Here is a 17,065-nt window from a genome sequence, read left to right on the forward strand (position 1 = left end):
ATTTTTTAATTGATATCACGTCCCTAATCTGGTCTTCTGCAAATGTCCAAATCAACGCTGTTTCAAAATGTTTGGATTTCATAAAACAGTCTGACTACATTTTCTTTATCTAATTAAAGGGATGTTGAGAGATTGTCATTTACTGAATCAACAACGTAATTAAGCGTTTTCCTAATGAGTTTATAATCTCAATTGATAGTTTTAGGTTATTTTACAGACAGCATGATGTTTATTTAGTAAATCATGTTCCAGTCAAACAGACGGTACAGCGGGGTATGCGTAAGGCCTGGCCTGGCCTCCGTGCTGAAGGTCGCACATGAATGCATCGATCACACAAAATGAGAAGTAGATACTTGTCTTGATTGAATCATGCCGCTAACTCTCTTCTAATTAAACTGAATCAGATGGAAGTGTGAGAATCAATAGGAAACAGCAGGAGACAGGAGAATGGAGAAAGGTACGGGATCCTACACGCCTCTCCTAAATGCTTTGACATTGAACTTTGACTTTGCAGCCAGCAGAGAGTAAACCACCGCAGGAAACAATGGGTATAGATCACACAGTCAGCTGCCAGCCACAGGGTCAGAGAGTGACCCTGCTTTTCAGCAAGAAGCCTTATAAAGAAGATAAAACTAGCGCAGGCCACATCCTTAAACTGGCTCTGTACTGTTCCCACACTTCACACCCACCTTCTACCACCCACCTTCACACACATGCCTCTCTGATCCCTCTAATATCTAAATGTACAACATCACTCCTCTTCCTTTTGCAGGCTCCTACATCACAGCTGAATGCCAGAAAAGGGAAATAATATGAAGGATTCATTTTGTGAAGGAACTCTTGAACATGGTGCAAAAGTTTGGACAGTGCAAACACCTGCTGCTCTTAGATGTAGCTCAAAACTAAATGGATTTTTCTTTTGTTCACTACCGTTTAATCTGGCTGCTAACGAGCCTTTATGACTGTATGTGGCGTCTACGATGATGAAAATGGTAGCAAAACACAGCTGCTGGAAGTACCAACAGTTTACACTTTGCTCGAAAAACTGCAGATGAGCTTCAGGCAGGTTTCCTTTTGTTCTCCCTGTCAGGTGGAAGTCTTGCCTTTCCAAAATAAACACTTCACAGGAGCGCCCTTGTTTCCAGCCTTGAGCACAATATAGTTTTGGCTCGGCCGGTGGGTTTGAAAATAGGTTTGAAAAGCCCAACGTTACAAATCCTTCTCACCATGGAGTCGTTAAGTTAAGGTAATAGTCCTTCAGACTCTCCACGTAAAAGTACTACAAACACAGCAGTATGAGGAGTTGACCTCTCTTTCAGGTGATCTGCTTTATGTTTGCTCCTCTGGCTTTCACTGTATTTTGCTGAGGTGAATGAGCTTGGCAAGGTGAGAAAACTCAGCCTCTCCTTCCTCCCCCCCGCCCCCTAACTTCTCTCTGGGCTCACAGTCCTTCCTGACAGCAGGGGCTCCAGAGTCCCTTTTGTCATTTCCAATTCAATTACAGCCTCCTTCGCGACACGAGGCCCTACAGCACGGCGCATTTTTAGGTGTCCCTTTCAAAGACGAACCCTTCCACCTGGCAAAGCACGCAGGTTCAGTGTACAGAGAGATCAAACAGTCCCACACTTTGAGAATCTGTCCTCTGCCATCTTCCTGGCTAGTGGTGAGTAATGAAAGAGGGGGGGGGGGGTATGAGCCAAGCTGTGGTGTCCCTTTCATAATGCCCTTCATATGGCGGCCAGGGGTGACAAATAAACAACGGAGCGACGGCGATGCGGCATCACAGGCGCAGAGTCGAGGCGGGCAGATTGTAAATTGGTCCTGCTCTGGAGGAGGGTGGGGGTTACCCCGCTCATGACTGAAAGGGTCACACAGAGCCATAGTGTGACTGCTGAACACGCTTATTATGCTGGAGGTGTGATGGAGAGGAAGGAGGAGGGAGTGCTGAATGGCAGAGCTGTCTAGGGGTTATGTTGACTGCTGGACCTTGTGATCATAGGGAGCACCCGTGGGGAGATGGGGACCTAGAAACAGTGTCCCTCTGCGCCTGTACTCTTTTGAGTGAATGTGCATGGCTGGATGTGCATGTGCATGTGTGTGTGTGTGTGTGTGTGTGTGTGTGTGTGTGTGTGTGTGTGTGTGTGTGTGTGTGTGTTCATATCTCACTGTTGGTCTGCAGGCTGCAGGCATTTCTCCTCCTGTATTTCTGCGAGGGCCGGCGAGGTGCACATTTGCAAATCGCTGCAAGGTCAGAGCGGGCCTCGTTGCTCAGTGTCAAAATGGAGGACAGGAAGGAGGCTGGGAGGTGGGTGTGAGGACAGTCATCATTGTCTCAGTGGGGGGGGGGGGCCGGGAACCAAAGCCCTTGTTGAGTCCTTGAACTCCTCTCTTTTTCGCCTGCTCACAAACACAAACATAAACACTGGCCTGTCTGACACACAGTCGTGCAGACTGAGGACACCCCGTGGTTTCATGAATGATCTCTTATGTGCTCTCTCTCTATAACAGAGCAGGGGGCAACCATCAAGGTGACAAGAGACATTCATTATTGCAATGAATTAAGTACCTTTCAGGTGCTGCTATACTATTCAAGGCTAAACAGCACAACGGCGGTCTAAGAATTATTGCCTAGTTAACAGTCTTCATAAATTCTGAGCAAGAGTTAATCGTCAACCTCTGATTCTGACAAGTGAAACCAATGCTGAAGTGCCTTAAAATGTATTAATCTTAAAAGCCAGCAGTGAACAACTCCAGTGGTGGCAAAGAGAAGTCAGTTTATATAGAAGTCCACCAGGTCTTCTTAAAAACAGCATGAAGTTCATTTTGTATATCATGGTCCGATTAAGAGTGAAATAGAAGATAGGGCAGCAATAACTCCGGGGCGGGGCTACGTTTTTCACAGCTTGTTACCACCCTATTGTCCAGTTCGGGTCTCTGTGCTTTTGTCTTGTTAACCCTTTCACAGTTTGTTTTTACCTTCTGATATTAACTGTAAGACTTTTTTAGCATTCAGCTATACTTAGCTTCACCCCCTTGTTTCAGTTATTGTTCCAAAAAAAACAACAGACAGTTTACGTACGGACACCGGCCTGCTCAGCCCAGTATACTCTACATTCGTCCAGTAACCATTGATTACAGATCACACAAATCACATCATTGCAAGTCCAAGGTTTCACATCCGAAAGGACATAGCCAAAACTGTGTTGTAACGGCCAGATGGCTGTCAGAATACCCGCTGTTGCCAGAACAAAACCAAGTGACACTCTGTTCAGTAATTGATGATTGATTTATCTTTAAAGACGATGATGATTCGGATAGGAATGATTATTTTGAGATTGATATTTTCCTCCTTTTTCCAGTTGGAATTGAAATGACTTCAAGTTCAAGGGTCACTTCAATTAAAAGCGCACAAGCCCACAGCTGTGCCACGGCATTGGCCCCTTTAAACTGAAATTAGTCCTAGAATCACTTTTACATAACATACCACCGACACAAAGTACTTAGTATGCTAAGCAGCCCACTTGGAAGGCACCAGAGACGGCTACAAAGCCTTCACTCCCACGGAGAAGAGTGGAGAGTGAGCCTCTGTGGCAGAGTGCTTACGTCCAGAGAAATACTTTTGGAGAGTTAAGGTTGTCTTTTTTAGTTCAGTCGAAGCAGCAAAACAGTTGTTCCCAAATGTAAAAGTGGATGTCAACATGTTTCAGAAGATGGAGGGTGTAAATGAAACTCGCTGATAAACCTGGAGAAACTGTTGATGAGACAAACACACTCTTCCTTCCTTTGTCGTTCCTTTTATCGTTTGCACTGGGTTTCTTTCCCACTCTGCCCCATTCTCACGCTTCCTTTTTACTTTCTCTCTTGAAAAACTCGGGGAAATGACCTAGTTGATAAAGGCAACCATAATAAATGGGCAATCAAATATCAGCCTTATGAACATAGTTCTTAATTTCATGCACCATCAAAACACCACTGTACCAAAGTCCAATCACCACATTAAAGTAAAGGAACTGCAGTGTTAAAAGAGGCTGTCAGAGTGGGGTCTATGAATCTACAGAGTTCAGCTTTATCAGAGCCGTGCATGGTTAAGAGTACGCAATTGCTCATTGAATGCACAAAAGACTGAGGGATTTGGGTTCATTTCTAACATCAAACAGCACTGTTCAAAGAGATAGTGTGCCGTGTCTGAAAACACCTCCAGGAAATGGAAGGAGAAGAAAGTGTAGGGGACAAGCGGGGGGTAAATGGTCAAAGCAGAATTTGGCAAAGGCTTCACTATGCAAGAGGAGCAGAGATGAATAATGCATGGGCTACTCACTGAAGACACTTGTGCCGGCATGTACTTCCACCTTGATACCCTGTCATCAACGGTCAAGCTCAGACATCATCAATCAACCTCCAGTGGGCGTACTTCACTGGCAGGCTTTTTATGTTATATACAGTAAGGCTCTTCAGAAGCTGAGTAATGGGACCCTTAGAGCAGCAGGGATATTTCAAGCCACAATACAACAACAAACAAACACTCCATACTCTTACAAAGAAAGGGCTTTGGATCAAAATCGTTTATTCAGATTATTAAATTCCTTAGAAAGGTCACAAGGACCTCAGGGACTATCCATCGGGGAACATGAGACTACATTTCCATGACAGTAGTATGGTAGATTCTTGCTCAGCAGTCACTCAAATGATCCTACTACATATCTAAAGGCAAATTGGTTTAGTCCAAACTTCAATAAAGTATATTCCTGCAGGGTTCCTTTTTAATATCACATATAATCCAATTAAATACCCAATTCATATGAATATCTATCAAAAGTTTAAAAGTAGGATGGAAAACCAGTGGAGACTGAAATTACTGAATCAGATACAAAAACATTTACAGAAGGCGAGATAAAATATCAGACTTCAGCAAATGAAATGACCTTTGGGTTAAAAAATAAAAATTGGAGATGTGTTTGGGGAGGGGGACTCATATGCTGTTAGAGTATTCAAACAGCACTTCATTTGAAGCAATCTGACACATTAACCATGGGAAACAATCACACAGAATCTCCATTTTACTCTCTTACTGTGAGTTAAGTTATAGCAGAGCGTTGAAGCTGAAACGGAGCAGAAGCGGTCGAGTCTGCAGACAGCTCCTGCTGGTGACTGACTGCTTATGGACTCCTCACCAGGATGTGTCAGCCAAAAGCTTTAAATTAGCAGCAAAGTGAAATACAGCTCATGGAGAGGGAGAGGGGAGGGGGATTCCAGCCCAGCGATTTCAAAACAAAAGCTTCCGACCTTCACTTTAAATGAAACCTTCAATTGTCAAGAGATGCTCTGAATGGCACAGCTATCTGCTCAGGTGGATGAGTTCTACCAACACACAGAAACTAAACACTGCTCCATACGGCGCGCATAGTGCTGCTTTCAAAGGCTAGAGTAAACACCATTTGCTGCTCCTTTCAGATTGAACCTTGCACACAGGACTGACCGTGAGGTTCAGCCCACTTCACATGCAGCGCGGGCGTTGTGGTAGAAACGCTGTAGCAGTCCAACCTCTGATTGAAGTAGATATCGCCTCCACACAGCTAGTTTAAGCACAGACTCATTGATCTGTCTTATTGATATTTCGAAGGACCGCTTTGGATTAGCTTAACCTGCTCAGAGGGAGATGAGTGGAATTCAATGACCGGAGCAGCCTGCAGAAAACAGACACTATCCACGATGGGGAGAGGGAAATATAAAAGTCCTCCTTATGGATTTTAGTAATGTTAATTTCATAACAAGCAATGTGAAGACAGAAGAGTGCGTGTGCATCAGCTGGACCACTAATAGACAAAGAAAAATAACCATTATCTGATTTAATATACATACATCCCTACAGAAAAGGTACAATAATTGAGTGGGGCAATGTGAGGGTGGCACAGCAGATAAGTGGGTAGAAGGTAATGTTGTTGTTAGCCATTGGGGCGGCAGTAGCTCACCGAAGGGGGGCTGGTTTGTGTCCCAATTGGACCAAAATACACAGTAAGGACTGGTAAATCCTGGACGGCAGACAACTGGCAAAAAACGATGTATGTAGTTTGGATAGCACCGGAGTTACCCTGTATTTCCCCTCAGGGATTAATAAAAGTGTTTTATTGCTCAGTGCATCCTGTGATTTGAGCACCCACTAGGTTTCTCCACGAATCCCTGTAGTGGGTCGGCAACACTCCCACCACGTGTGTCTACTAGCAATGCTAGATCTCAGAAGGGAGCCGTTGCCATTAGAAACGCTCACCTACTGTAGAATATTAAAGCTCAAATACTATCTCCACGAATGAGTCCAAACATGTTTTATTCCATCCTAGAAAAGCAAAAGAGAAATCACCTTTACGTAAGGGCACGATGAGCTTTATCCAAGCTGTAATTACACTGTGCTTCTGATGCTACAGGGAGGTTACCCTGTCTGACAGCTTAGATATCACTAACACAGCAACCTCGTCCAGACAACAAGTTAAATGAAAGCCTGATTTGCATTTACTATCTGACCCCGGCGCGATCTTCCACCCGGCTGACCCCAGATATGATTTGAAATCTTGCACATCAGCAGAAAGCTGTCCTGTAGGGAGGCTGCTGTGATTCATGTGCCTTGAATTAATCTCCCTTTCATCCCACCAAGCACTTGTTTGAACCCAAGCACATTTTATAAATCAACTCAGCAAACCAGTGAGGTGCATCCACAGTCCTCCTGCTTCTCAAAGTGCTGAGATCTTATTGTTGGAATCGGGAGCCTCGTGCTGCTGGCCGATTGAAACCCCTCCATGGTTTCATTTAATCTGACAAGTATAATCTTCTAAGATTGCCCTTTCCCGCTGTGAGGTTTGAAAAGCTTATAAAAGACTTACTACATTGATCTGAAGACACTTGAAGAGGCCTTACTGTTGTGCCCGTGCCGTAATCACAAATAGAGCCTTTGAAATGGAACAATGCCAAACAATGCCCGTCAGTCAGCGACTCGTCCGTGTGCTAAAAGCTTAATCGCTTTATCATTGCTTCAGAATTGTGCGGTCTATCTTTGTGTGTCTGTAAATCCTCCAGCACTGATCGTTTAATGCAACCACAAAAGCTGCCTTTGTTGATGTAGTACAGATTGAAATAGGGGAGGTTTTATAGGGAATATACAATCCATGGGGATAAATTACTGTTTTCATTGACAATGAAAGCCATTAGGTAGAGTTCATACAGTCTGGAGTGCACACACACACACATTCTTCACACACAAGTGCTTTACCTCCCACTGCGCCAAATGGATTTCCCCCTGAGGCCAGCATTCGAGGTTTATGTTCGTAATGACCCTCAATAATTCAACCGTGATTGATCAGCGGAATCAACTAATGAGTTACAACCCCCACGCCAAGTCGTTTATCTCTGGGGTTTCTCCACCACTGTTGTGCTCCCTGTTCTCTCACCGTGTGGTCAAATGACTCACTGCCATTGGCCGGGCCGAGGCAGCTATCTCACCGTGTTCTCCTGAGGCTGAGCACAAAGCGAGCGCGACAAACTGTATCCTGTGCTCGCACTTTATTCCAAAGGTTGCCCGCACGCCGCAAGGACAGCCAGGGAAGATGTATGACTCAGTGGCATAATGTATTCATAGGGAAAAAGATTGAGAAATTGGTCTGGAGATATGATAAAGTGCTGGCTGAGGTGTCTTTGATAGATTATGATGAAGCTGTGGAAGCAGCGCCCGCAGCTGGATCTCCACGTTCTGTTCAATTAGCCCACAACTCCGCTGGACACAGTTGGACTGGCTGAGCATGCATCCATCAAACACTGGAATGTATTCTAGTTAGATATTCAGGATTATGATGAAATCAAAAGAAATATCTTGAGTTTGTTGGAGATATGAACTAATTCTGAATCAAAGATAAGTCTGTAATCTTAAAATCGACACTTTCTGCATGAGCTCCTTGTTAAGACAAGCAATTAACAAGACAAAGAAATATGTGAGACGGCTCGTAGAGGAAGATAAATAATGTGAGCACATCATTCTTCACATTCTTATATTTGGATTTGTGTCAGTGAGCTGCTTCTCAACCTGCTGCAGCATAACAACTATAATTCATCACAGTGTCATTCTATCTCCAGCGCCAAATAAGAGGAAAAGAAATCAAATGCTCCGACTTGTCAGAAAAATTATCTTCAGGGTTGATTAAATATTTTAAAATAACGCGTTTTCTAAATGAAACAGTGAAGTAAGGTGGGGCTTTTTTCACTCTTATATACTCTGAGACTGAACAGAACTCCCAGAGTCCTGATGTGGGAAGGCAGTTCAAAGAAGACTGAATTGCCTCTAAGATACCGACTGCTCTTCCCCCAGGCCCATCAATACATTCACTCTTTTTCTCTAAATATTTCACCGTGAGGTTGTGCGTGAACCATCCAAGCTACACATGTGTGGCGCAGCCCTTTGTAGTATGCGTGATTAGATGTAACTACATTTTTGTTCTCCTCCAAAATACAGCTACTTCAGAAAGATGAATTTGGTCCACTGATGAGTTCCCATTCTCATCGACAATCTCTTTTATTTCAATTACCTCTCCTCCTGAATGTCCTCTTGAAGCTCTCCTTTATCTATGAAACAGGAGTGTCTCTGTGATTACTGCTTTGAATGCAACCAGAAACACAATGCGTCCGAGCTGCTGCTGAAAGTGACATCACCAGACTCTTCAAGGCCAGAACATGCTAATTATATGCAGATTTCTAGTGGGATTCATGTATTAATTTGGCCTGCTGAGTGGTGATTAGGTGTGTGGGAGTAAGCAGCAGTCACTAACGCTCAGCAAAAGGCTAAAAACAGCACGGTGAGGGGAAGCAAAAAGGTGGCAATTTCTTTAATTTGCTCAGTGTGAGATTTGACCTTTTCACCGAGTCCCTGCCCGTGGCGCTAAGGATGCACGCATATGAAGGGGATTTGAACTTTAGCCGGCATGGAGCATCTGACATATGTACGCTGACTGTTTGTGTCTCTGCGGGCTCGTGCACAGGCAGTTCTTAATGTCTTATTTCAGACACATTATCCAGATTGTGTTTCAATACCCAGGAGCCACCCTGCACTGAACACCGTCCTCACACTGCCGGAGGACGACACAGTGGCGACTGATGCACGGTACTAAGGATACCAGAAAAATACACCAGATAAATTCTACATTCACTCTTATTACATTACCAATTGCATTTTGTGTTTTCTTAAGAAGAACAGCAACAGAGCATTAAATTGAACCCCAGTTCATGGGCTGCCATCTCTACAAGTGTTGGTTCTTTTAAAACTAAAATGACACGCTTCATATTGTGATAGTTAACTGTAACAGTAAAGCCAACAAGTAGGACTCTTTAGGAGATCTCTCTCGAGCCATCTGCTACCGTATTTCAGTTTTCAAAGTGAAATGACAAGGAATCGTATTGATAACCCCTGTTTACAACACCAACAATCAGCTGTTCCTTATCAATCGCAGGGCTTTCAAACCAAGCTAGAGGAATAAATAGAAACAGGAAGTCCAACAAAGTACAATAATCGAAGACAATACAATCAATCTGATTTTGTCGTGCATGCTAACACTCAGATAGGAAAGGACATAATGTCCCAACAGTGCTCAGCTGTAGGAGCATATCCTTTCCATACCTTATTCAGTCATATAGTTTCTAAGATAGACAAGTGAAACGAAAACCCCGTCTCCAACAATATGCTTTTCCCTTATATCATATAAGAGAATCTATAATAAACTGCGTATGATTATTGTGTTGCTGGATAGCATGTGGAAGGGAAGGGGAAAGGAACTCAAATGCAACACTGGGATGCACCTCTCTTCAGTTTAGTCATTCCCTTTGATGAACCCAGGAGACTTAAATTCATGCAAGTGTGACAAAGCCTGTGCTTCATTACACTCTGAGATTGAAGCAGTGAAGTTCAGTGGAAACAATAACTTTTATTCAAAGCTTCTCTTCCCCCGTTGCAGCAGAGAGAGCTAGGTGAAATGCTGGACCGCTGTGTCTTATGAGGAGGATTTTCAGGAGCAGAAATAGGCTACATCCCTGACTGAGCAGCGCTTTGACAAACGGACAGGAAGCTGGGGTCAGTGTAGCAGAGCCTACCTGACACAGCTGGCTCCCAGCCAAGGCAATATGGGCTCCTCATACCATCTGTGGAAGGAAAAAAAGACAGAGCCAGGTCAGGACAAGTGATATGAGAAAGAAAGAAAGGATATTGGGAAAGGAAAGGAGATTAGATGATGCTGTGTGGATTCAGGGCTTTTAAGGCCAGCTGTCAACACGAGGAACAAAAAAAAGAATCTGTTTAACCGTGAATCTTTCTAACATGAATACATATAATCAATCTGAACCAATTCAGTCAGAGAATCCAGCATAATGCTTTCCTTCATAAAAACTGCATAAAGGCTCAACACAATAAATAAATCTTGACATCAACAACGAGGGGGATTTTAAGTGTGTTTATCCGGCGGCTCATCAGCATGCTACAGCCGCCGCCGCTATATCTAACTACGGCAACAAACAGACGGAGAAGGTGGAGGCATCTATCGATGTTTACTCTTTTATGAGAACTTATCATTCAAGGCTCACTCACGCCCAGAAAAGGTCAAATGAAACTCTCGCACTTCAAATTGAGTTTCGCACTTGATTAATAAGCGTCCGTGGCAGACATCGACACACGCAGCCAATTCCAGAAACATTCTCAGGTTTTCAGTCTCCTTCAGGACGGCGCTGAACTCAGATAACACGGGACTAATTACTATATTCCAGAAGAATTTCTATTACAGGAGGTGGCACAATCGACACGACTGTGATGTTTCACTATGGATCTATAGTCAGGGTGTCTTCCTGTGTGGAACAGTTGTCTCAATAATGAGAAGTAAACTGAGATTTCACACTCATGACTCATCGTGATAGCGGGGCTGTTAGCAGAAAATGAACAACATTTTCTATGCTGTGCAACTTTCTCAGAGCAATTTATGGGATATAGAATACAGACACTGAAATAAGATGTCAAAACACAGTAGACTATAATTAATAGGGACATATCTGAGACACCAGTCTACAGTAAGGTCATTAAATGGCTTTTTTTTCTGACCAACAGTAAGATTTAAAATGGCACAAAACTCCTCACATTGGAAAAAGACAGGGAGCCTCCCCAGATCAATCCATAATAAAGACAGTTGCTTACTGATTTAGTGTTGATTAACAAATCAATTATCCAGCTAATCATTTCAGCAGTAGCTAAGATGTTAAGATAAATCAATGGGGGCCAAAGTGGATTACAGACAGGCCAAAGAGCCACGCTGCTAGGGAAGCTACAAACCACAGCTAGAGAGATAGTGTGACTATCTCCCTGCCATCGGGCTTAAGACAGGCACAGGAAGCAGCGCGTCAAGGTCAGGATGGAGCCCTGTCACCGCTAACAGGCAGGGAGCAGTGTGCTCTGGGTAATTGGGAAGAGCTTCCTGCCCTCTGATTTGAGTGGCGTGTCCGGGCCGCAGCGTGAAGTCAGTTACCTGTTCGGGGCTTAGCTACAGCGAGATGTCAGCGGAGTAATCGCAGCCTCCGATTAACACGCCACTCACACACTAACACGGAGAGGGAGGACAAAGACACACACTTGTAATACGAACTCATGAGAGCCCACACACTGATGAGCAATCACCTTCAAAAGGGCTTAGGCCTACTACACAGAGCGATTATTAAAGCATCACGATCGGGCTGTAGTGGCCTTGGCACACTTACTACTATAGAAGCTGCATTTGTGAAAGCCTCTTAGCATCATTTCTCTGACGCTGGAAAAAACGGTGCCTTGTGGAATGCATTACGCCCCCCCCATGTCACCGCGCTAATCAGCATAATATGAATTATTGCCATCATTACAGTGGGTGGCCCGAGAAATAACAATAGGTCTTAATTATTCAACAACGAGGAATAATGAGGGGAGAACCAATGCACCTTTGGTTCGTGCTGCCAGCCGTCATTAGACTCTGTGTCTCCTTCCTCTGGGAGCAGAAATCTTTGTTGTGGAAATGCTTCCTGAGATGAGTGATGAGCTACTTTCTCGCCCCGAATATACTCCCCGTGTTGTTTGTCAGTGACGGCTCGCTGCGGAAATTACCATAAGAGCCCAATAAAGACGTGCTTTGTAATTCTTTTGTCTATTTGTAGCGTGTAATTGCTATTGTTCCAGTGTGCCATTAAGGTGATAAGGAGGATCATTTTCCAGTTGCATTTTAAGCCATGGTTTGATCCCAGATTTCAAATCAATAGGGTTTACATCATTAACACCTTTGCATACCTTATAACTTGTTACTAAAACAGTACAAACTGTATTGTAGTGTATATTAGTGACTGAAATCTATATAGTTACTCGCTTCTCCGAACACCAGGAATTGTATTTCATTTTATATCCATCCAGATCCCAGTGATTGGTTTAGAAATGCTCTCTATGTGTCCAATAGGAGTAATGAAGTAAGGTTACTAATTCTATTTTATCCATGTTTATTTTGTTTGTTTCATATATTTAAGTTTACAAAACTTGAATTCCATGTATGTAAATATGCTATACAAATAAACTAGAGTTTAATATACATAATGTCTCATAAACGGAGATATAAATGTGTTGAGCAGGTGTAGTTTACCATTACTTAGCATACTAGCATGCTAATGTGCTAATTGGGACAAAACAAAGTACAGGTGAGAAACGGATGTCTAAACTCTGCTTTTAGAGTAATGTTTTTGTTAAATACTTACTAAACACCTGAGAGAACATAAGTTATACTGTGTTTGTGATTTCATTCTTTACTACTGTACCGTACTTTGTTTCTTATATAGTAAGCCTGTTTCTCTTTATCTTGTTTCAAATATGTAATAAACATTTTCAGTATGAACTGCAAACAAGTATTACATTAGGGTATCATAATTCAGGTTCAGCGAGACTAAACTCATTATATCAGACTTTCCTTGAGAGCAGAAGGATTAAGCTGAATCCTAAAATCCTCTGCCGGGCTCCTCCGACCTTTCTCAACGAGTTGCCAGTCACATTTCCGCCCGTCATAATGAAGACATGGTGATTACAGCGGACATGATTCGGAGCTATGAACCACTGCCCTTCAAAAGAAAATGAAGTAACAAAAGAGAGATCATTGCTGTGGAGAAATGAATCCTTCATAATACAGAAAGGATTTCACTGGGGGTTTCATGGATTACTGTTGCTCTCTATTAATAATCCAATGGCTAATGGACATGTCTGACAACACTGCTAATCATCCGCCTCCACTTCCTATTGACACTGCAACAATCCTGATCAGCGCTGCTAACCACGGGGAGGGGGTGTCACAATCACAGTGTGCCTTTGTGCGGTCTGAAAGCTGGGAACAGATACCGTCAGATCCTGAGATACCCGCGAGGCACGATGAGATAATTAACTTTCAGCTTCAAGGCGTCCTGAAGACTTCCTGTCAGCTGTCGTTAGCGTTCCTCACAAAGTCTAGGACGGCAGACAGACAGCAGATGTGGAAATCAGGGGTTTTTTTTCAATTTCTTTCCAAACATTTTGCAGGTAAATCACGCTCTGCAGCCCAAAAATCAACTCAGTCTGTGTGTTCGCCGGGGGCCACGACTTCAAGGTCACATTTCACTGCTCACTTGATTCTGTTCAAAGTGAAATTCAACCACAGATCAAGATCACACGAGTCTTTTCAGAACCAAAGGAAAACGCTGCTGCTTTACATTTAAGAAAATAACTTCTTTCTTCCTTACAGGCACAAAATCTGTGTTTTGGATTTGCCACAAACACTACAACACAGAGAGATATATCAAGTAGAAGAGGTATTACTTCTACTGTCAGTTAAATAGCCTGCTTTTCTTTAGTGCATTTCTAGCCTCTTCGACCCCCCCATTGTGCTTCTGCACTATATGTCAGCATTCACCCATTAACACACATTCATAGAGTGGCAGAAGCTAGCATACAAGGTGCAACCTGCTCATCGGGAGGGAGGATTCAATATTTTGCCCGAGGCTTTGACCACAGGGACAGGGGATCAAGCAGACTCTCCGATTGGTGGACGAGCTCACAATCTTTAGATGCTATTCTACACAATGCTGATTTCTGTATTTACATTGGTGGGAGATGCATACAGAAATGTAGCCACTATTTTAAATGGACATGGCTAGGTTTTTATGCAAAATCTAACTGACTAGAAAGAGCCTTCATCAAGTTGAAAAGCAGTGCCTGGTTCTCTAAGAGCTTTGCATTATGGAGGCTGCATGAAGAAATAAGCCATGTTTTTATCATTTTTAAAGGAAATGACCCAGATCTAATTGGGAACGGCCTAGATCTTGATTACTCTAATTACGCACCTGAAGCAGACAACACAGCACACTTGTCTCTGAGCGAGGCCCGTCACGGTGTTTTTAACATACCCATAGTTCTAATTGGTTGACCTTTTCAATGCACAGCGTTATTAAAGCCCTAATTAAGAGTCCCAATAGAATCTGAGATCCTGTCAATTAAGTCCTTAAACACAAAGATTTAGGTCTCGTAGACTTTCGTGGAAAGCAAATGTCAGAGACAGTGCTGGAACACACTGCTAGCAGAGGTTTTTAGAAGCGTTTTCTCAAGGTTTAGTCCCAGTAGGTCTCTGAGGTGGTGCAGAGATGCTATGAGTATGAGAAGAAACAGAACAGGAAGTGCTAAACGCTGACACATTTCCAGGTTTAGGACTCATTCCCGCATCACTGTATTATAGACTTGTGTTTATGCGTTTCAGACAGTCCTGTACTGTAGGCTCGGAACATTCCTCTGCTTTATACGTCTGACTTATGGAGCAGAGATTTACACAAGAGACATGCATCCACATTATTCATAAATCCTCCACTTTATGCTAACATTTACATCCTACATCCACTATACACATTGCTCTTTGCCTAGCTGTTGATGCATAGTAAATCAAGAAAATTACCTCTCCAGCGTATCAAACTGAAAGTGTGTGCTCCTCCTGCCTCAGTGCTGGGGGAGCAGCTGCACTCAGGAGGCAGAAGTGGGTCATATCTCCCTGATCGCCCTGTAACCCTCAGTTCATTATGAACATGTTTAATGAGTGACACGCTCTCCAGGCATTTTTCAGCATGCAAGTGTGTCATCTTACATTGCCTCTCGTTAATCTGTTTTGCAGTCTGGGTGCAGCTGTGGGATGCATACTCTCTCAGGTTTGATCAAAATGGGATCAGTGGAGACTGACATATTGCATGTGACACATGAAGGATCAAACAAATGAGTCACCCCCCTTCACCTGAGCTAATCAGTGTAAATTATGGAAATACTGCGCGCTAATAAAGTGGTGTGGCCCTCCCTCAAGTTTCAGAAAACTCCAGGACAAATTAGAAAGATAAATGCATTTCTAGAACGGGATTTGGTCAGAATCCACAGAAGGGATGCGCAAAAAACGTGTTATCACAAAGACAAATAAATACCACAAAAGGATTATCACAGAAAGAGTTTTCTAAAACCAGTCTTTGGAAGAATTCCCTTTTCTTTTTTAGCTACACAATCCACCGCTGGTAAGAAGGCATTTTTTTCCCCGCCAAAATTACACCGTTTATGGCATAAACCTTAAGAATATTGCTTCACTTTCTTTGGCTATAGGTCCTTGAACAATTCATGAATGACAAACGCTTCTGACAGATAATACATAAGAGGAAAATTCATAAATATGAGCTCGACTTAGTGATATTTCATCAAAATGCCTTCGGCTTCAACCAGGATCTGTAAAGAACAATGAACATCTCTGCTTCTCAGAAAAATGTAGAAGCCCTAAATGAGTCGTCTTAGACAACACAACAACATGTAGTGAGAAGTTTGACTCAACTGCAGGCTGCTACACAGAGCAGAGAGGAGAGGTTGCAAGTAGTTCAATGTGTAGAGCAGGCAGAGCCCTCATTTATTTTCCAGTATTGGTTCCAGTTCCAGAAGCTTGGAAAATACAGTATGTGTTTCCATTTTAATAACAAACTTCTACTTGCAGTGAAGTGAATGTCTATGTCTGGCATTATACTGCTCACCTTTGAACTGTTCCCACTTCTAGCCATGATTTGTATTTATTTATTTAGTTGATAGGGACAGTGCTCATTAATTAACAGACAAGTTGCTGTAAATAAACCAGAGTTAGCTGCTATGCTAATTTCCATCTGTTGTCCCGACATGATGTTACAGTTTCCATTGAGATGCAGGACTTGTATATTGCAAAGTGAAATATGAGGCAACAGTGAGTAAACTGGTGACAAGAGCAACACACCTGTCAAAAAGCTTGGGGTTCAGAGGGATTTTTGCACACCACTGCTCAGGAATGGAAAGGTGTAGGGACTCTGTCAGCTCAACAGAAATAGAGACTGGGTTTATATTGCGACATGTTGGAGTAATAACTGTTCTTGACATACTGTCCTCCTGATATAGATGGAGGACCTCATTGTATTTGTGCTAGTGTAAGGAACACACATGAACAAATAATTCATCCAGTGGCTGAGTGTGTGTGTAGCGTGTTACATTAGAAATGCATTAGCTCTCAGGCCAGAGAAAATAAATGATATGGAGAGACGGCTGGGAGTGTGTTGAGAGGAATATAGAGCCACAGGTAAAAGGATTACTCTGTGCTCTTTGGTTTTGTTACAGCTCTACAGCCTCAGCCCCGTCATTGACTTTTCATTGAAGCCCCCCCCCCCACCCTCCCTTCTCCACCTCTTTGCCCCTGTCAAAGGAGTGGAGAGACGAGCCCTTGATGAGAGCACCTTTGATCTCCGTGAGACGCCTCTGCTCCTCCTCCTCTCTTTCTCCCATCATCCTCCCTGTCCTCTCTGCTGGTGAGCTGTCAGACTTCTGAAGGCCCGGCCTGTCCGCTCTGCTCCCTCATCCAACACCACCGCGTCTCGGGGCTCTTTCATCCTCCCGCCCGAAGCTTCAAGAAGGCGCCTGGAGTCCCAGAAGGACCCCGCCGCCACCCAGAGTCTAGCCAAAGCCGGGTAACTAGCACCTCAGCCCTCGGGACAA

At 43.4% G+C, this 17,065-nt stretch overlaps 1 protein-coding gene across 3 annotated transcripts in view; it reads right to left on the minus strand.

Annotated features, from left to right (window-relative positions):
• LOC134860911 (beta-1,3-galactosyltransferase 1-like) overlaps positions 1-17,065 on the minus strand; it is an 80,654-nt gene that overhangs the window by 32,961 nt on the left and 30,628 nt on the right. For 2 of the 3 annotated variants that reach the window (XM_063877791.1, XM_063877792.1), the window contains one exon: positions 10,120-10,167. The exons of the other annotated variant lie outside the window; for it this stretch is intronic. The gene's annotated coding sequence lies outside the window, so the exon portion shown is untranslated. The remainder of the gene's footprint in view (positions 1-10,119; positions 10,168-17,065) is intronic. 3 annotated transcript variants of the gene reach the window in all.

The sequence above is a fragment of the Eleginops maclovinus genome, chromosome 24 (genome assembly GCF_036324505.1).
Source record: "Eleginops maclovinus isolate JMC-PN-2008 ecotype Puerto Natales chromosome 24, JC_Emac_rtc_rv5, whole genome shotgun sequence".
NCBI lineage: Eukaryota > Metazoa > Chordata > Actinopteri > Perciformes > Eleginopidae > Eleginops > Eleginops maclovinus.